Here is a 20,960-nt window from a genome sequence, read left to right as displayed (position 1 = left end):
TCCAGATGTCTCTTGTTTATGCATTTGCAGCATCACTCAGCCTTTCAAGATGAGCACTTTTGAACCTTCTCTGTTAATTGTGATCAGATAAACATCTTCCCCCCAAGTCTCTCCCCCAAGTGTGCTTATCAGAACTATTGGAACTATAGTTATACATTTGTTGTGGCTTGTTTTTCTCAGTATTTTCTTGCAGTGCCTTGTAAAACCAAACAATCCAGTGTGTCACAAAAGGGCTGTATTGTAATGACCAAACAGTAACACACTTTCGGCTTGCCATTGCTAGACTGGACTCTGTAACTGAAAATTTAAAACTGACATTTCAAAAGTAAATAAAACGAGTTAATTCTTTGCTGTGTAGTGTTCTTTAACAAACGCTTCCGGAGCTTTCTCTGGGATGCCCTCTGGTATGGTTGGAGTCACTTTGGTTTTTAAACTTCCATTGCATAGCTTAGATTTTTGTGCAGTGTTACAGGGAAGAGTGCTTGGCAGTATCGTTCTGTGTATACAGTAGTATCTGCGCCCCATTGTTCTAGGCGCTATGTAATGTGGGACTTTTCAGAAAACTTACATTGGTCTACAGGGGAGTGATATCGGACCTAAAGCTGGGGATCTGTAGAAATGGTTCTGGCATGTTACATAGCAAAAATGGTTTACTTTTGTTTACAACTTTCTCAACGTTAAAATGCCTCTTGTGGCCACTTGCCAGCGTAGTGTCCTTCCCCTCAGGGGAGTGGGGAGTGTTATGAAGATTCTTGCACAGGTTTGGCAGCTGGATCAATATGGTAAGAGTAGCAAGCATGAAATCTTAGCAGACGAAATCTAGTCGCACAGTTCTCTGAGCCCGAGACTTGCCATGTGTCACTCTGAGACTGATGATCCCAGGAACCAATAGGCAGAGGTTCTAGTTATTACATCCAGTTATGCAACTGTTGTGATGTATTGATTCAGTTAGGAGAATTGTTTGTTTACAAGGCAATGACTTGATGGAGGCTTTTTGGCAGCTGACCCAAGGTTTTTGGAGCTCCCTTCCTCAAGTTTGGAACGTCCACAAATCTCCATCTTTGGCCCAAAGATGAGGATTCATCTCTCTGCCTTAGTTTTCCTAGGATAATGTTTTAAACAAATACACCCTGACCCCTCTTAGCTATATCTACCAATACAAGTAATCTCCACTGAGCACCTGTTAGTTCCCATCTTCCTGTAAACCTCTCATGGTGAGTGCAGTATAAATACCTAGATAATGTTCTGCACGTCAAAGAATACCACTGAATGTAACATTAGACACCCTGTCTAGCATATCTAGACAGATATTTAGAGAGGATACACAAAGGCCAGCCATATCCCCTGTCTGCCAGGGTTCAAAGAGCTTCACAAAATGAATTCAGTAGCATTAATGTGGCAGGAAACTGGAGAAAAAGGGATTTGCGTCAATGTCACCTTTTTAACTCCTGTCTGAAATTAAACTGTGGGACCATCCCAAAATAATACGCAGTGTGTGAAACTTCTAAGGAGACACCTCCAGCTCATCCCATCAACCACAGACCTTTTCTTAAGCTGAATTTAAGAGTATACTGCAAAGCATGCATTCAAGAAATAGGCATGACTAAAAACTAGACACAGTGAATTTAAATATGGCTCTTACTTTGGGCTTCAAATTCTTCACAATGAGTTTACCAAAATCTGAGAAGCCGCCATAGCGGGTGGGTTGGTCGTTGGTTTGCTATAATTTTTGGTCAGGTTTTTTCCAGAGTACTTGATCTGACAAACTAGTCCTGGAGTAACACCTTTGTGGAGGCTGCATAGCCTGTTAGAAGAACTGTGGTATTGCAGATGCTCATAAAACGATTGGTTAGATGCCTACCTCCAATTGCCCATGGACTCCAACTGCCTCTTGAAAACAAACAGCTAATGCTGGAAACTTTGAGGACTCCAGGTGACCAAATGGGCAGATCCTCCTTTAAACCTTGCCTGCCCTGAGCTCTGTTCTTGATTCTGACTAAAGCCACACCAGCTGTGGGAGCATTATTGTAGACAGGTCACCAACCTTCTTACCTCTGTGGCCCAATCTGAGCAGCGTTCGACAACATGGCAGTCAACACTACAGCTGATCCATGCAAGTGTTGCCACCCTTGCAGCTGCACGTGGAGCTGCCCCAGCAGCTGCGAAACGGTGGAGGCTTTTGGTGGGCGGACGGGGAGGAGGGTGTTAATCTGTAGACCCAGCGTTGATAGCTTGTATGTTGTGATAAAGTCACTAGATGGTGCTAACGTACAGCTAATCCAGGGATGCAGGTTAGGCACAGGTGCTGGAACCTCCCCACTCTGTGCCAGTTTTGAAGTCCCATTAACTGGAAAGCTGTCTATGCACCAGATCCGAGCTCTGTGTTTTAAAACAAGCTAATGCTGCCTACGTCCAGCCTGTGGTCGATCTAAGCAGGCTCTGCTGGCCTGACTGGAGAACAGGGTGGGTCACTCACCAGACTGAACCATCCAACTATGTGAAAATTGCTTTTTTTCCCAGGAATCCATGACAGCAGTGCCTTTTTCTTCTGGTAGCACAGCACAGGCATGGGGAGGAACGCAAGGGCTACCACGTTTTGTCTGGAAAGCGAACTGCTTTCAGCCTGAGGAACGTCATAAGCTGGAAAAATCTCTAGCTATTACGAAGATCCCTGTGATGAATGCTGACTACCTTTTGTACAGCACTTTGAGATCTGAAGATAAGAGCCAGGTGGTGGTGATGAATAGGCATAATCAGAGCAGATCTGTTACCACAAGAAACTAGAAGCAACTGGGAACATCACTTCTTCTGTCCCTGCACAGGCAAATCCTAGTGCTGGTCAGGGTTACTAGGTTAGCCCTGGTGAGTCTGCTAGGACTTCCCTGGGCGTGCCCAAGGCCTCAATGTAGAGGAGCTGTGGTTACAGCAGAGGTAAGAAGCTAAGATTTGTAGGTTCTCTCCCTAGTTCTCTGGCCCTGGACAGGTCTCTCTCTCCCTGCCATGGTGACCTCTCTCTGTAACATGGGAAGCAGATTTAACTAGCTCTCAAGAGTGTTGCAAGGGTTCCTTTGTCTGTGACTCCCTGAGGTCCTTGGATAAAAGGTGCTATGGAAGAACTGAGTACCAATGAACCTACACGTGCCTTTCTTAGCAGCCTGACTAACTTTGCCTCTTCCTTTTGCAAGATCTATGAAAAAGTGACACATCAGCCTCTGGGCTGGTATGCGCTTCATTTATACAGACAGTGGAATTTCGCATATGTCTCCACTCCTGGTGGGTGTCAGGTCTGGGCTCTATTCTGCCATTTACTTGCTGCGTGACTTTGGGCAAGTCCCTTGCCCTGCCTGTGCCTCAGTTTCCCCATATGTACAATAGGTTAATGATCACCTTCCTTTGTAAAGCAGTTTGAGATCAACAGCTAAAAATGAGCGTGTTTGGGGCTGGGAAAATGGCACATAAAAATATCCATCTTTTGAAGTTCCCTTTAGAGTCTCTCAAACTACTTGCATTAGGTCACTTTGTTTTAATTCTATCCACATCTCTTTCTGAGATGTCTTGAGGTTACCCATTTGCCTGTATTACTTCTGTTAGTGACATACCTTTTAGGTGCTTCCAGTCTGGTCTCTTCTTGTGGGTTGCTGATGACAAACCGCCTTGAATGAGTTCATCATATATTGTCCAAGTTACTTCCCCTTGCTGCAAGTGAAAGAGTAGGTAATGGAGAATGTCAGCAGTTTCCTCCAAATACTTGGCTACTGGGAGTGCTCTGGAGAGGAAATCACTAGTTTGCAGCTACTTCTTCTAGCTTTAGTCCTATCTATATGGGGTCAGCTCTTCAAATCTTCCTCCATTCCGGTCTGTCTCGAAGCAATGCCTCAGCAACTCCACAGCTACTCGCACATGTTGGTACGCTGTCCATCCATCTAGATTTGAGTCTTCCAACCCTTCTTTTACCCTCCACTTCTAAGTTTAACACCCTGTTTTCTATATGCTCTTCCGATCTTCTTTTCACACACCCAAACCATCTAAACCTGGATTCCCTCAGCTTTTCCACAGCTGGTACCACTGTCACACTTCCCGACTCATTCATTCTGAGCATGGTCCATCCTTGTAACTCCAAGCATCCATCTTAACACTTTCATTTCCACTGTATTCAAGATCTGCTGCTGTCTCTCAGTGCCCAGCATTTGGAGCCATACAAAAGTGCAGGCCTAATTACTGTCTTGTAGATCTTGTCAAAGCGATAGGCATTCTCCTATCGCAGATCATTCTTCTCACTTCTCTCCCTTTTTAGTCCATGCCTTTCCAGTTCTGCTTATAAGTTTGAGTTCACCATTATCCTGTACTATCAAACACAGTTATTGGAATTTCTCTACCTTTGGAATGGCTGGCCTGCAAAATTTAGTCTAGTCTCTCTGCAAGGTATCCTCAAATCTGCAGACCATATACTAATTTAGTTCTGCTGATTGTCATGCCCATTTCTTTCAAGTGTGCCCTTCCATCTTGAAATCATCTTCTACTTCCTCCTTGCTTTCCCCCCATGAACACCTCTGCAAAAAGCACGCAGCCATGGTGCCACTCTCTGGATGTTTTCTGTAAGTGCATTGAGCATCAGCATGTGCCAAGCCTTACTAAAACCTGTTCAGTGTCTCCACATGGCCTTCAACCTGTGGTAATATATCTCCCTTGCATATGTCCTGGATGAGTCTGAGATGTCTTCAGAAATCTTTCTCATGCACCACCAGATTTATTTTGGAATGTGGTCAAGAGTCTTCCCAAGGTCAATGAATACCATGTGCAGGGTTTTCTTTTCTGTTCCCCCCCCCCCGCCCCCCAAGCCATCTTAATGCAAAGATAGCGTCTGTTGTTGCCATGCCTGGCACAAATCCAAACTGATTGTCGCTGACCTTTATTTCTCTTCATAGTCTTATCAATAACTTTCTCCCAGATCTTTGTTGTGTGGTGTATGAGTTTAATGCTGCAGTAGTTACCACAACCTTGTACATCTCCTTTTCTCTTAGAGCACATTAATACCAATATCTTTCTGTAGGCATCTTCTCATGCCTCCTGAGGCGACCAGGCAGTTGTCTCAATATCTTCACACCTATTTGCTCCAGGTACTTCTTCTGGTATGCCATTGGGGCTGAGAGCTTTCTTATTTCTCATTGTTTAATGCCTCCCTGCTGCTTCTAGGACTGACCTCATCAGACCCTTGTTTGGTTTTCTCCCACAGCATGGTTCTCTTGGAGTCTCCTCATTCAGAAACCTTTCAGAGTAACTTCTCCACTGGTTCCCATTGGGTAATGTGTTTCTACTTTGATCTTACCAGTGTCTTTAGTTTCCATCACGGGTCTTTGCCAATCATTTCAAGATGGGCGTATAAGCCTTCCATGGCGTTAGCCTTAGCAGATGCCTCCTCTTTCTTGGCTATGTTTCTGACTTTTTTGAATACTTCTGAAAATCCTGCTGTTGGAGTGTTGCTTGTCAAAGTTTAAAACACTTTTTCTTATCCTTCACAGCCATCTTGCAATGATCCTTCAACCATCTTGCAACTTTAGTCTGTAGAGGGGGGAAGGATAGCTCAGTGGTTTGAGCAATGGCCTGCTAAACCCAGGGTTGTGAGGTCAATCCTTGAGGGGGGCCATTTGGGATCTGAGGCAAAAATTGGGGATTGGCCCTGCTTTGAGCAGGGGGTTGAACTAGATGACCTCCTGAGGTCCCTTCCAACCCTGGTACCCTATGATTAACTTATTTATTTGAGCATAAGCTTTCGTGAGCTACAGCTCACTTCATTGGATGCATCCGATTAAATTGGTTAGTCTCTAAGGTGCCACAAGTCCTCCTTTTCTTTTTGCGAATACAGACTAACACGGCTGCTCCTCTGAAACCTGTGATTAACCTGTGCATACACAGAGATCACTCTAATTAAATTACTTGACAAAGTGATAAGCCACTCCTGCAAGGTGTTGCTTCTGGAATGATGTCCCAGTACTAGATCTGATAAGGTCAGATTGCAGTCAGAATACTTTTTTGAGGAAGGAGTGACCCAAGAGCAAGCCAATAAAGATGGGCATCTAGCTGGGAAACTACCTGGATTTTTGGAGTGCATCCTGAGTCGATTTCTAGCAGCGGGTGCAGGGAGCTAGTGGGAGAACCTGCGCATTGGTTCCTGCTGGATTTTATTCTGTTAGCTGAGGGTTTTACTGAGGAGGGTTTATTCATTAAACTCCACTGGCTTGCAAGTCAAAGCTGACCTTAGGCAAAGGGTGCAAACCCTCTTTGCAATGTAAGAGAAGGGCTCCCCAGATTTCAATAAGGCAAATACAGCTATAGGATCTGGAGTTGGGAATGGCTGGAATTTCCTGCCTCCTTGGGTCCCCAGCTTCTGATAAACCTGTTCCTGGAGGTACGTGTGTGCACATGCCTCAGGGAACAGAGTTTAGCCTGCAAGTACTTGAAGTGCTGTTCACTCCTAGCAAGCCAGTCCTGCTTCACAGGCCACTGGCTCTGGCCCCATCCCTTGCTCAGCCAGATGACTGACAGATTTTGAAGCACTGGAAAGGAATTCCTGGTATTTGCTTCCTGTTCCAGTGGGCTGAGTGTTCCTGAGCTCATCCTTGGGAGACAGGCTTTGACTGTACATTTCCCACTTCTGCCTCTTCCTTGGCTCTGTGCAGTGACATTTCAACAGCCTGTTCATTACTTTCCTGACGCCGCTGAGGTACCTTCATTGTCTGGCTCCTGTCCTCTCTGAAAGATAAATACTTCACCCCTCTGCAGGCGTGTGTCTCTGTCTCCGCCCTGGTACTTAAGGGTACGCTCTTTGTCGGCTCCAACTTCTGAATGGAGTCTGATTCTTTCCAGTGAATTTCTTGCTGGTGGAAGGGTGCCAGCCCGATGTCGCTGGGGACTGGAGCGCTCTTGTTACATCTAGAAAAGAGACAGCATGCCCCCTGGCAGTGCCAGCTCCCTCACTCTGCATCACCTCTTGGTACAGCTGCAAGGACTGCGGTGGATGATGGGTTATATTGTTCCCTGGCTGTTGGGTTGGATCCCCCAGTCTTACTTGACATGTAGCCTTGAACAGCTGTGTTATTAATCAGTCAGACTGGATTTAGAATGAGATGATTATCTGTGTGTTTTCCAGGAGTCAATATTCAAACATCATGGATTGTCCTGTTGTCAGGTGGGGATGGAGAGGGTATGCCAGCCCATGGGGTCCATGCTGGGATTTCATAGGAGCCTAAGGGAGTTATGCACTGAGTTCCCACTCAATTCTGTGGGGTTTAGGTGCCTCCCTTCTTTGAAAATCCCTGCCCAAAGCTACCCAGTCTGCTCTGGACTGGAGTCTCTGCATAGAAATGAACCAGGCAATGCAGTTCAGTAGCGGAACACGGCCATGGAAATGGGTAAGCCGTGTGTGTACGCACTGCAGAATAGACGCAATATGTCACCTTGGGCTAATCCTGCTGGAAATGCAGAGACTCCGCTCCTGGCTCCATCCTCGGCTCATCCCAAGGGACCCTGCTGTTGCACGTGGGGCTACAGTTGGTGATCTCTGCACCCGAGATGCTGGGTTACCAACCCAATAAAAATATCCCACAGGACTGGTCCCAAAGCACCACAGCTCTCCCTCGCGTTGCCGGCGGCGGTTGAGGCTGTCGCTGGGTTTTCAAACGGCAGCATGACCATAGTGGCCAAGTGCTTGTGGGTAAATAGATCCTCGTGGCCGGGAGCCCGGCTGACTTGGAGTCTTCTGCTCTCATCCCTTCCCAGGCAAAGCAGGCGGCGCTTTGTGACGTGCGCTAGTTGTCTTGTTCCCTTCCTCCCGTCTCCTGCTGTTCTGGCTCCAGGGGGAAAGCTTCCTGGGAGGGGCCTGCAGCACGGCCAGCGGGTGGTCGGTCTCTGGGCCGCGCTGACCTCCCCTGGGAGCTGGTTCTGCAGTCGAGCTGCCGTGACCGAGAGCAGTTTCTCTGGCTTTCTCATGCTTACTCCTGGGCATTGCGCTCTGCGTCGTCCCAAAGGAGCGTGGCCACCTTGGGGGTGTCCTGGCTGCTAAGGTAGCTGGGTGCTGGCCTGCTGATGGCTCTGGGAGATCTGGCCCAGGCCCTGGAAGCAGACTGGCACCCAGCCTGTGTGTTCGTGGCAGCATCTCCCATCAAGGAGATGGGCTGGCTGCCATGTTCTGCATGATCCGGAGCCTCTGCCTGGCTTCCACCTTTGGCCCCAGACAGTGCTACAGCGACCTGGAGATGATGGATTGCTGGGGCCGGGTCCTTGTCTGGGAGGGAGGGGCAGCCTTTCCTAGAGGGTCAGAGGTGGACAATGACCTTTCTCCACAGATGCGGTCTGGTTGTCTAGGCCAGTGTCCCTCAACTTTTTTGATACCAGGGACTGGCTCGCTGCCTTCCCAAACGTGTCCCCAAACGGTCTCTGGGACCGGCGCCAGGCCGGGGACCAGTTGTTGAGAACCGCTGATCTAGGCTATGTGCCAGGTCAGACAGAGTCCTGAGACTTCGTACCAGTTCAACAAATGGGGGAGTGTCAGCACGGTCAATGGAAGGAGGGCTAGGATGGGCAGTGCGTCCCTATCCCAATCAGCCGGGCCTTGCCTGGGCTGCGTTTGTCAGCTGCTCTCCAGCCAGCTGTGGGGAGCTCTCAGCATTGCCAGATCCTTGGGAAGATGGGATGAGAGTGACGACTTGTTATGCTGAGCAGCGCCGGAGGCTGCGTGGGCCAATGATTCTACGAAGCACCAGCCGTTCCAGCTAAGGGAGAGACTCATTAACTGTCTCTTTGTTTCCTGACGGATAGCCGAACCAATGGAAACCTCCACTCAAGACCCGGCCCAGCCTGGCAAGCCTGGGCAGTGGCTGGGCCGTGATGGCAGATAACTAAGGGGAAGGGGGAGATTGGGGTGGCTGTGTATCTGTGAAAGGGGCAAGCTAAAGAGACCACTAGGGAAGACCCTGAGAGACCTTTCGGGTAAAGGGCTGGCTGGAAAGGGGCTTGAACCTGGGTCCTGCTGTCTACTTTCCCTGAACACAGCACAAATCAGGCCTTTTTATGCATTCTTTGGAAGTAAATCAGATTGCATACAATGAACACCTGTTCCAGCATCCACTTCTAGCCTGTAAGACACCCCCACCCCCAGTGCTGGCTAACTGCTCAGGCCCAAAAGGAGTAACACCTGGGGATGGGGAGTGAAGGCCTCCTGTAACAGCATATCCTAAGGATGGGCTGGCACAGCGCAGCACCCCTTCTGGTGCAGTCCTGGCCGAAGTCAGAGCCCAGGAAGGACGTTCGCTGCTGACCGTGGCTGCAAGAGACTTCCCGTGTGAAGGAGTTAATAGCAGAAAGGGGTTTCAGGCAGCAGCTGAGGGGACACATTAGACAAGATTTCTATTTTTGGTGGTTGGAAGCTCAAGCATGCTCCTCTGCATTGCACGGACCTGGAATGCTGGGGGTTACTGTACAGTTAATTTCTTTGATGGCTAGTGCGGTTAAGTGAGAAATGTTCCACTTGGAAAAAGCGTAAGCTTTGTCTTGGACAAACGCTGTCAACCTGCTGGAAAGGAAAAGAAAGCAGACAGATTCCTGCTGCAGCAGGAACAAAACTGTTTAGCACCCACTTTGATTCATCTTGTTTGGTTGCTTTAGAACTGCCTAAAGGTCAGCGAGGATTCCATTGTGGAGATTCATTATGACTGAGCAAGTGCTAGAAAAACCTCCAGTGTAACTGTCTCCCAAGCTGGCAAAGGAGGAAGAAATGTTCTGTTTCTCAAACCTTAATTCTTCACGCATAGTTCTGGACAGAAGGTGAAAACACCCCCTGCTTTTTCCTCGGCTTTATGCAAGAGGGCAGAGGGCAGGGCCTCTCTACCCTTTGCTAGTCTGTTCACAAGCAGTGAAGGAGACTAACCAGTTTGCAGACTCAGATGTTCTTTAATTTGTGGGGGTTTTAAAGAAGAATTATAGTTAGGGAATCTGCTAAAGCCACCTCCAGTAAATTAATCCACAGGACAGTAAAAGACCAAGAAAACTGCCAAGTTGCGTCTAGCCCATGAGGCTTATCTGGGGTCTTGTTAGGCAAAGCACAGTCTTCCTGCCTCTTGGCAGCGTGGACTTTCTTGTATGTTACTCGCCTCACTACTTTTGGCTTCAAGCATTACATGAAAACGGCTTTATTCCTCGACTGAAACATCCTTCCTCAGGAGGAGGTAGGGTGATGCCCCATGAGCCTGGGGTTTAGAATATTCTTTAGGGCATCACATTGAGTATGCGCTAAAGTGTGTCCATGCTGCTAAAGTGCAAGGGTGGGCTTCCATCTGAATTCTGTCCATCAGGCATGGCTCTCACTGGGGAGGGAGTGAAGACAAGCGCAGTAGAGTACATCTGCCTTCACTGCCCAGTTCTGGTGGTCTTGCAGGCAAAATGCCCACTGATGTGACCCCAAGTTCTCTGCCCGGTCAATACAAACATGGGGCATAGTCCCTTCATTTTCTATTTTCTTTCCTTTCACAAATGAGTCCAAAGAGGCCTTTGAAGTCCTAGATCATGGACATTTGAGCTGCGAAAGGTCTTGTAGGTGGTCTAGTTCCTCTGCAAGTCCATGCACAGCTCTGCATTACAGCTTCCCTTGGCTTCGTCCAGCCTGGTTTTAAACTTCCTGGGCCCTATCTTTTCCCTTGAGAGACAATGCCATAGCCTAATATCTCTGTGTGTGGATGCTCATCCATATATCCCGCTGTCAGAGATGCATCTTGCCTGCTAGGCCTAAGGCACTCGGATGCAGGCTTTGAATAAATGCTTTGAGGCCAGTTGTGTAACCTCCCCAAGAGTCAAAGAAAATAACGTTCCCTCACTGAAACTACAGCAAATAGCTGGTGCTGGAGCAAACATTTCTACTGAATACATGCACCTTCCAATTGGTGCGGGTCACTGCAGGCCGCGACCCTTTGCTTCGCAGATGCTGCACCCCTCCCCACCTCTCTTGCCCCCGCCTCCTCCCTGGAGACTTTCCTGCAGCTCTGGTGTGTCACGGTGCAAGTGGGGAGAGGCTGGAGACAGGTGACAATGGGACTAGACAGTCTCCTCTTACGAGACCGTTTCCAGCCGAAAGAAACCCAATGGCTGTCAAGTTCAGAAGGAGCCGTGTGAAGCCCAGTTGGTGCCTCTAGGTGGCCCCGTGGCCGGTTCCTGCTCTTCCAAACCTTTTTAACTGCGCACAATGCAAGAGCCAGCTGCAAGTCCCCAGCACATGAACCCACAGACGCTTCCCAGCTCAGGCTGCCGCCTCCTATTCTGACAACTCAGGGTCCCCGTTGAGCCTGTAGCATGCTGAGGGCCCGTTTTGCTGCATTGGTACACAGTATCTGCATGAGCTCTCCCCCGATGGCTAATGACGAGCGGGGGGTATTAAGACTTCCGGAACCGGCCCTGTCTGCATAGACATGCCTGCCCTGCCTAGTGCCCAGCAGATGAGCCCAAAGGATCAATGTCGGCTGGTGCTGAGTTCCCAGTACTCTCCTACTCGCATGCGGGGTAATGAAATGTTGGTCTCATTGTACAAGCAAAGGGCAGCTGAACTGGGCTACTCAGCGAGTTCAGCTACCCCCGCAGCAGAGCCCAGTTCTCCTGAGCTGAACTCCCTCGCTGAGCAGGTCTGGGGGCTTCGCCCTGGGCCTTCTGTGGGGATCGCGTTGCAGCAAAAGGCCAGCCAGAAGCTGCACCGGCGGCAGGGTTCCCCTCTCCCTGAGAGCTGGGTTCGGCGTGGAACCTCAGACTGGCGGTGGCAGAGACTGCCCGGGGCAGCGGTGAGCCGGGTGCAGAGGGTCAGCAGCAGAGGAATTGCTCTGGGGAGTGGTGTGTTGAGGGACATTCGTTTGTTGGATTTTCACCCCGCAAGGTGAGAAACTGAGGCAGAGGGCACTGCCCAGCGTGCTGTGGGGTGGGTGTTTGTTTGCCTGGGGTCACGTGCTTTTGAGTGTTGTGCTGTATTCCCTGATCACCGCTGGGGCCCCTTTTCCCTTTGAATAAGACCTTTATTGTGTTGCACCTGGCCTCGGTGCTTGTGCGAGGGGCGGTATCATCTCTGTGAGGTGCTGGGGGAGGGGCTCCTTTCCCAGGTCACTGGCTGGGGTTCAAGCTGGTTGTGTTGGGTGTTAAGAGGAACCCCTAGGTATTGACCCAGCCCTTGCTCTCATCCCTGGCAGAAGGGTTACCCATGAAATCAAGGGAGTCCAGGCTCCCATTGTCTTTGGGGAGTCTATTTGCTAGAATGTCTCCATCTTGCAGGGCTTCCCGACTGCTCTGCTGGTGACTGTGGGAATGCAGAGGTGGCCAAACTTCCCGGGCCCAGTGATCCTCTCCAGCTAGCACCCTTTGCACCTTCGTGCTGGGGCATGTGGCTGCAATGAGGGAGGTTCCCAGCTTCGGGGATGACCAGGTTTCTCTGCTTTTCCTCCTCATCCGAGCGGCTCGCTGAGTCCAGGAGACTGAGTGTGGCATGGCTTTGGTGCGGGCTTCCTACCGTTGCTCTTCTGGTCCCCTCCTGCCAGCTGTCGCAGTCACTGTTCCAGGGCTGAGCTCTCCTGCGTGGCCTCGGGCTCTCGGGAACGTTCAGAAGCCGGCCACGGGGGAGGGATAGCTCAGTGGTTTGAGCATTGGCCTGCTAAACCCAGGGTTGTGAGTTCAATCCTTGAGGGAGCCATTTAGGGATCTGGGGCAAATATTGGGGATTTGTCCTGCTTTGAGCAGGGGGTTGGACTAGATGACCTCCTGAGGTCCCTTCCCACCCTGATATTCTATGATTCAGGCAGGTCTCTTCTGCACGGAGGTTCCAGGAATAAGCTCCTTGTCCAGCCACGGAGCTGGTATCTCCTAAGGTTGGCAGGTGCGTGTCTCCTAGAAGCACTCAAGGCAGAAAGGTGCCCTGTGCACATGATGGGAGTGAAGGCTAGAAGAATGACGTCCTGCTCTCCTGGGCCTGCCCACCACGTTGGAACCACTGGCGAAGTGCATGAACTGCTTTACATGCTAATGGTTTGTTTAGTGACGGTGGATGGCTGGCTTATGTTTCATTTAATGGGGAAGTACTTAAGTGTTTGTTCCTATTGCTGCCTGTTTGGTATCTGATCGCTCTCTGTTCAGCACAACCCCTCTGGGCGCAGATTCGTCCTGCCCGGCAGGCGGGAGGAAGGGCTGGGGTTGGCCCTGAGCAGTATGTTTAGACACACAAGTGAGAGCAGTGAAAGGTTCATAGAGAGGAAGATCTTTGTGGTGGTTCACACGGTTGTCCGTTTGCACAACCGGCGCTGTCCCTTGCAGACTGTTCTTGTCTAGTCAGAAGACAGGCTCGACCAGCTCCTGGGACTGTCTGATTGCACCTGCTCCACGAGCTGCGGGGACCTCTTGAGTCTGTTGACCCAGTTAAGACCTGGCCGGCTTCCCTCGACAGCAAATAGGGTTTGGTAACGGCTCAGCAGCCCCCTCCCACATCGCATGCAGAATCACTCTGTCATCTCTCACTGTCCTAGCAACCCTAGCTCTAATGCACTTGTCTGGGGAACACTCCAACTGGAGAGAGGCTGGGTAAATGTATCCTGGTGGGGCACACAGCTCATTAGAGTCTTCCCTGCTCGGCCGGTGTTTGAGGCCCTGCGAGCTGCGATGTATCTGAGTGCACCCTCTGAACTTCCCTCTCGTCGCTCGTTAGGCCGTTAGCCTGGGTGTACCAGACATGCCACTGGGCTGTTCCATCAGAACAAAACTTTAGAGCCATCTCCCTATTTCCACTACCACCTTTCCCCCCAAAGAAGGGAGGGCGTTAGCCGGTCCTGCCTGCAGCCCTCACAAGTGCACTAGTTGCAGAGTTGCTTTCTTCCACCCGTTTCCCAGCCACACTCGGAAGATCAGCATCCAACAAGATGGTGATGGTGCTGGGTAAATCTCTGACTCCTGGATACAAACATCCTAGACCGCTGGGCCTCGGAGCGGAAGGGTATCCAGGACACTAGATTCGTTATGAGTGCGCACACATCACAGAAGAGGATAACTCGGCTCCCATTCTGGTCAGGATAGATGCGGGAATTTCTTAACTGGTCCCTGAGCAATTGCAAATGCAGCTATTAAAACACAGAAGTTTTATTGCTGATCCCGGATTGTAAATAATCCGCTTCAGCGGCTGGAGCCTTTCAGAGGAAACCAGCTGGCTTGACGTAAACTTTGAAGTGCCCCAGGCTTTAGTCACCAGGCGTCTGTCATGGGACAGGAAGCACTAGGACCAATGAGCAGAGCTCAGCAGCCAGAAAATGGTTTGAAAAACAGAGCTAAAATATTTAGCGCTTGTCACCTCAATGGATAAGAATTTCCCATGTTGTACATAAACCGCTCGTGACCCAGGGCCTGTTTGTACCCTGGGGAGCTGGGCTGGTAACCCAAATTCTTAACCTCCCATGACAAAGGGCTTGCCACGCAAACGGACTTGAACTTGGTGTCTTGTGGAGATCCCCTTTCCAGCTTCCCTTTGACTCACCCAGGGATTTCAGGAAACCTCCCTCGCTACATGCTGGCGAACTTCACAGCACTTTCCTTCCACGCCGTGCTGCGTACCAATGCTACGGCTGGTGAAACTCAGGTTGGCTTCGCTGCTGGAGTTTCATGCAGAGATTCCTTCAGGTTTGCTCCATGGGCAGCTCCTGGCCCCCTTGCCTTTGTGCTGAGACTGGGGGTTTGAAGGAAGCAAAACCTTTCCAGATGGAAGCGGGTAAAGATCACCAAGCCACCCACAGAAACCCAAAGCTTGGCAAAGGTCTCCAGGCCAAGGCATCAACTCCCCAAGCTCATGTGAAACCAGGGCCCAGTTTGCCTGGAAACTGCGTGCTCCTCTGTGAGATCCAACTCCCAGGAAATGTGGGGAGCTTTGGGGTTCCACTGTCACCATGCTATGGGGCTTGAGCGGGAAGGGAGGCCTGCCTTTCATCTCCTCCTGCCTCCCCTTCCTTCACCTGCATTTATCGCCAAGGCGCGGCGATTCCCGAAGAGGCTGGATGGCAATGGAGTGCCCAGTGCAAGGGGCAGAGGAGGAAGGAAACGTTGCTTGTTCTGCACAGATTGAAACCGAGAGATGGGGTGGGGCAAAGACCCAAGGTGCTGCCTCTTCTATTTTGGGGGCCCCCTAAGCAGCCAGGGCTCTGGGTGCTCCCCATGCTGCAGACTCTGCCATTAGAACCCTAGAATATCAGGGTGGGAAGGGACCTCAGGAGGTCGTCTAGTCCAACCCCCTGCTCAAAGCAGGACCGATCCCCAATTAAATCATCCCAGCCAGGGCTTTGTCAAGCCTGACCTTAAAAACGTCTAAGGAAGGAGATTCCACCACCTCCCTAGGTAACGCATTCCAGTGTTTTACCACCCTCCTAGTGAAAAAGTTTTTCCTAATATCCAGCCTAAACCTTCCCCACTGGAACTTGAGACCATTACTCCTCGTTCTGCCATCTGCTACCACTGAGAACAGTCTAGATCCATCCTCTTTGGAACCCCCCTTCAGGTAGGTGAAAGTGGCTAGCAAATCCCCCCTCACTCTTCTCTTCTGCAGACTAAATAACCCCAGTTCCCTCAGCCTCTCCTCATAAGTCATGTGCCCCAGCCCCCTGATCATTTTCATTGCCCTCCGCTGGACTCTCTCCAATTTGTCCACATCCCTTCTGTAGTGGGGGGGATCAAAACTGGATGCAATACTCCAGGTGTGGCCTCACCAGTGCCGAACAGAGGGGAATAATCACTTCCCTCGATCTGCTGGCAACGCTCCTACTAATGCAGCCCAATATGCCGTCTGCCTTCTTGGCAACAAGGGCACACTGCTGGCTCTCATCCAGCTTCTCGTCCACTGTAATCCCCAGGTCCTTTTCTGCAGAACTGCCGCTTAGCCAGTCAGTCCCCAGCCTGTAGCGGTGCATGGGATTCTTCCGTCCTAAGTGCAGGATTCTGCACTTGTCCTTGTTGAACCTCCTCAGATTTCTTTTGGCCCAGTCCTCCAATTTGTCTAGGTCCCTCTGGACTCTATCCCTACCCTTACCTCTCCCCTCAGTTTAGTGTCATCTGCGAACTTGCTGAAGGTGCAATTAATCCCATCATCCAGATCATTGATAAAGAGGTTGAACAAAGCAGGTCCATGGGGCACTCCGCTTGATACTGGCTGTCAACTAGACATGGAGCCACTGATCACTACCCGTTGAGTCTGACAATCTAGCCAGCTTTCTATCCACCTTATAGTCCATTCATCCAGCCCATACTTGAACTTGCTGGCAAGAATACTGTGGGAGACCATATCAAAAGCTGTGTTCCCTTCAGTGATCAAGGGCGATGAGCCCTGAACTGCCCAGTGTCTCCTGAACAAAAATACTGGAGGGAGCCCCTGTCCTGAGGCCCTGTCCTTCCTTGGACCTGTTCTCCATCCCTCTCTGCCACCAGCTCCTTGGCCAGCATTGTCAGGGAACTCCTGCCCGGTACCTGCCCTTTGCCTTCTGTGGGTGAATCCTGTGAAAGGTTCGGTTACAGAGAACCCCTTGGGACTGTCACCTGATGTGCTGAGATTACCTCTGAGCCCGTTTTCTCTGCCAGTTTGGGCTTCCAGAACCCTGACTTGTTAAGCCAGACACCCTAACCTGCTGCAAACACAGACCCACGGTCTGACCCACGCCCCCAAAGCTGCAGACTTAACTGAAAAGCGCTTAGCAAGTGCTCCTGTCTCTAGCACCCAGACACCCAGCTCCCAATGGGATCCAAACCCCAAATAAATCCGTTTTACTCTGTAAAAAGCTTATACATGGTAAACTCATAAATTGTCCGCCCTCTATAACACTGATAGAGATATACACACCTGTTTGCTCCCCCAGGTATTAATTACTTACTCTGGGTTAATTAATAAACAAAAGTGATTTTTATTAAATATAAAAAGTAGGATTTAAGTATTTCCAAGTAATAACAGACAGAACAAAGTAAGTTACCAAGCAAAATAAAACAAAACACTTAAGTCTAAGACAAATACAGTATGAAACTGAATACAGGTAAATCACTCTCAGAGATGTTCCAGTAAGCTTCTTTCACAGACTGGACTCCTTCCTAGTCTGCACCCAATCCTTTACAGACCAACGTTGTAGTTTATGGCCTGGATCCAGCAATCGCTCACACCCCTGTAGTTACTGTCCTTTGTCCCAGATTCTTTCAGGAATCTTTTTGGGGTGAAGAGGCCATCTCTTAAGCTAGCTGAAGACAAAATGGAGAGGCTTCCAGGGCCTTTTATAGTCTCTCTTGTGGGCAGAAACCCCTTTGTTCTTCTGTGCAAAGTCACAGCAACAAGATGGAGTCTGTAGCCATCTGGGCAAGTCATGTCCATGAATGATTCAGCTTTTTGCAAGCCGACACCATTGTTTACATGTTAGTTTTGATCGTTCCCAGGAAAGCTCAGATGTGGATTGGTGTCTCCCAAAGTTCATTGTCAGCTAAGTGTTTGTTTGTTTCTTGATTGGGCACTTATTGAGAATAGTCCCTTCTCAAGAAGCTGACCAAATGCTTCATTGAGGTTACTTAGAGTCAAACACATTGAGATATAAATATTGGCTATGTACTTGTAATTTCAAATACAAAAATGATACACACATACAGACAGCATAATCATAACCAGCAAATTACAACCTGGCTGTAGACACCTTACTTGACCTCCTTTGTACAAGATGTGGTGCAACTATAGGACCTTGGTTGCAACAATGATCTATACGGTCACAGTTCATGTCAATGTCACAAACCCCCTCGTCCCTAAGAGACGTACCTGGTGCTAAGTATTGCACCCCCACAAGTGCCATCACTCAAACCTCCAGCCAAATAACGCTCCCCAAGGGGCTGGGAGCCCAGCTAGTGCCACTGCTGGTGACAATGGCCGTGGAGCAGAGCAGCGGCTGGCTGGGAGCTCTGGTTCCTCTCACTTTAACTCACCAGAGCTCAGGGAAGTTGTGGCAGGGGAGAAGCAGGCTCTGAGGCTTCATCAGCAACCACAAATTTTGCTCTGCCCAGAGGAACTAGAACTGAAGCAGCTGGAGGTTCAAAGCAGGGGGAAGAGTCCACAACCTGGGCTGAGTGAAGCCCCTGCCAGTGTATTTCCTAGCAATGTCCAGTACCAACCTGCCAAGATCTCTGCTCAGTCAGTGTCTGTCTTCTAGTGTGGTTCTGCGGTTCTGTCCCACGTGTGAGCTGAGCTGAGAGATTTCCCCCATTCAGTGATCTCTCCTGCTGCTTGCAAGCGCCCAGGCCAGGCCCATGGTTGATGCAGGCCCACCGTGCGCCGCCCGAGGGAGCATACTGTCCAAGTCCCATCCCAGCCATCTGCCCTGGTCTGAGCAGTGGGGAGCTGGGCTGGGCTCATGCTTTGTCCAGTTCAGTGTAATCTCTGTGGAGGGAATTGTCCGGCTCCATCTCGGTGCATCGCAGCTGGTGTGGACCATGGCTTCAGTCACAATCCTTTGCCTTTCAGCAGAGTCTGACTGAATCGCTGCCGATCCCCCTTGTCCCCTGAGAACAGGCACGTATTCCCCCCCACCTTCCAGATGTGCCACGTTTATTCAGTGAAGCCAGGAGTCACCAGAGATCATCAGGCTTCTCCTACAGTGTTGGGGCGATGTGAAGCTCTGAGCTCCTGGTCCCTTCTGGTTGTAAACCCCTGTGACGCAGCAGGGAGGGGGAGTGTTGACCTGGGAATGTGGCAGGGGAGTTTCACTGGGGATGGGAGACCTGAGAGCCTGTACCCTGAGCCGGGGGAGGGGGGGAAGGGAGGTAACACTTTTGCCTGAGGAAACTGGACAAAGGCTGCAGGAGGGAGCCTGCTGGAGGGGTTTTGGTTTCAGTTTGGTGCTGGGTGGTGGAACGCAGGGAACCCCAGGGCTGGGGTCTAAGCCCCCTGCCCCCCCACCCCCCGAAGGACTTAACCAGGACCCCTCAGTCATACCCACAAGCTCTGTTTTGGACTGTGTTCCTGTTGTCCAATAAACCTTCTGTTTTACTGGCTGGCTGAGAGTCACAGTGAATCCTAGGAAGAGGGGTGCAGGCCGCAGACTCCCGCAGACTCCCCCACACTCCGTGACAACTGGTGGCAGAGGTGGGATCTACTGCACCCCATGAACGGCGCTTCCTGCAGTAAGTGACTGGGGAACAATAAAACGAAGGGGGATTGACGGGGACCAGGTGTGCTGAAGAGTCAGAGAGATGGTTTCAGGGGGTGGTTAACCCCTGGGAGTGTGTGACCAGAGAGAAGGACTTTTGCAGTAACAGGGTCCCCCGGGGGATTGCAGCGAGCGGTCCCAGGGGCGGAGGAGTCTGCAGCTCGACCTTGGCAAAGAGGTGGTGACCTCAAGAAGGACTGGCACCCTAGGAGTTCTCCCTGGAAACCATGGACAGCTGCCCGGCCTGCGAGTGGCCAGCAGGGAGATGTACGCTAAATGCCTTAAGAGCGACCTGGTGGAGCTGTGCAGGCAGAGGGGGCTGCGCATCGGGAGGTCCACCAAGGAACAGCTGATTGCCCAGTTGGAGGAGAGGGATCGTTTGGATGACCCGATCCCTGTCCCTGAGGGAAGCTGCCCGGTGGATGCAGTGTGGGCCCTGGAGCCTGACTGGGCTGGGAGGGGTCAGACTGCTGCTGAGAGACCCTTCCTACCTAGGCCTGGGGGAGCGGTTGGGGGAAGCCCAGCGAATACCGAGGGCGCCCTGACCCCGGCAGCCAGCAGGGGATCCTCCGGGCGGAGCTCCCCATCCCTGGAGCGGATGGAATGGGAGAGGGAGATGAAAATGAGGGAGCTGGAGGATCATGAAAAACAACATCATCATGAGCAGGAGGAGAAGGAGAGGGAACATCAGGAGAAGGAGAAACAAAGACAGCATGAACTGGAGCTGGCCAGGCTGAGGAGCAGTGGGGCCCCGGCTGCGGTGAGTGAGGGGGGACCCAAGACTGCAAGGAGCTTTGATAAGTGCTTCCTGGCCCAGTGGAAGGAGGGGGAGGACATAGATAGCTTCCTGACGGCCTTTGAGAATGCCTGCGAGATGCACAGGGTTGACCCTGCAGACAGGCTCCAGTTTCTCACCCCCTTACTGGACCCCAAAGCCGTGGAGGTGTACAGCCGAATGACAGGGGCGGAGGCAGGGGACTACGAACTGTTCAAACAGGCCCTGCTCCGTGAGTTTGGGCTGACCCCCGAGATGTACCGGAGAAGGTTCCGGAGTCAGCGTAAAACACCTGAGGTCACCTACCTACAACTGGTCAACCAAATGCAGGGATATGCCCGCAAGTGGACAGCGGGGGCCCAAGCTAAAGAGGACCTGCTGGACCTGATCGTACTGGAGCAACTGTATGAACAGTGCCCTTCCGACCTGAGGCTGTGGCTGGTGGACAAAAAGCTCGAGAACCCCCAGCACGCAGGGCAGCTGGCCGACGAGTTTGTGAACAGTCGGTCAGGGGGTAGCAGGGAGGAATCCCAAAAGAACAGGCCCCCCCCGATGCAGAGAGAGAGTCACCATGGGGCCTCCCAGCGGGGAAATATGGAGAACCCCCTCCAAAGGGGAACACCTGGTGTCGGGCCCCTCCGACCCGCTCGAGGGGACCAACGTGACCTGAGCTGCTATCACTGTGGCCAGAGAGGCCACGTACGGACCCAGTGCCCCAGGCTCAGGGACAGACTGAGCAGACCCAACCTACCCTACCTTTAGGACGGAAGAACCCAATGCACAGCTACAGACTAGGGACCGAATGGCTCGGCAGCAGTTCTGCGGAAAAGGACCTAGGGGTTACAGTGGACGAGAAGCTGGATACGAGTCAGCAGTGTGCCCTTCTTGCCAAGAAGGCCAATGGCATTTTGGGATGTATAAGTAGGGGCATAGCGAGCAGATCGAGGGATGTGATCGTTCCCCTCTATTCGACA

This window comes from Natator depressus, chromosome 25, assembly GCF_965152275.1.
Source record: "Natator depressus isolate rNatDep1 chromosome 25, rNatDep2.hap1, whole genome shotgun sequence".
Taxonomy (NCBI): domain Eukaryota; kingdom Metazoa; phylum Chordata; order Testudines; family Cheloniidae; genus Natator; species Natator depressus.
Note: the sequence above shows the minus strand (reverse complement) of the source record.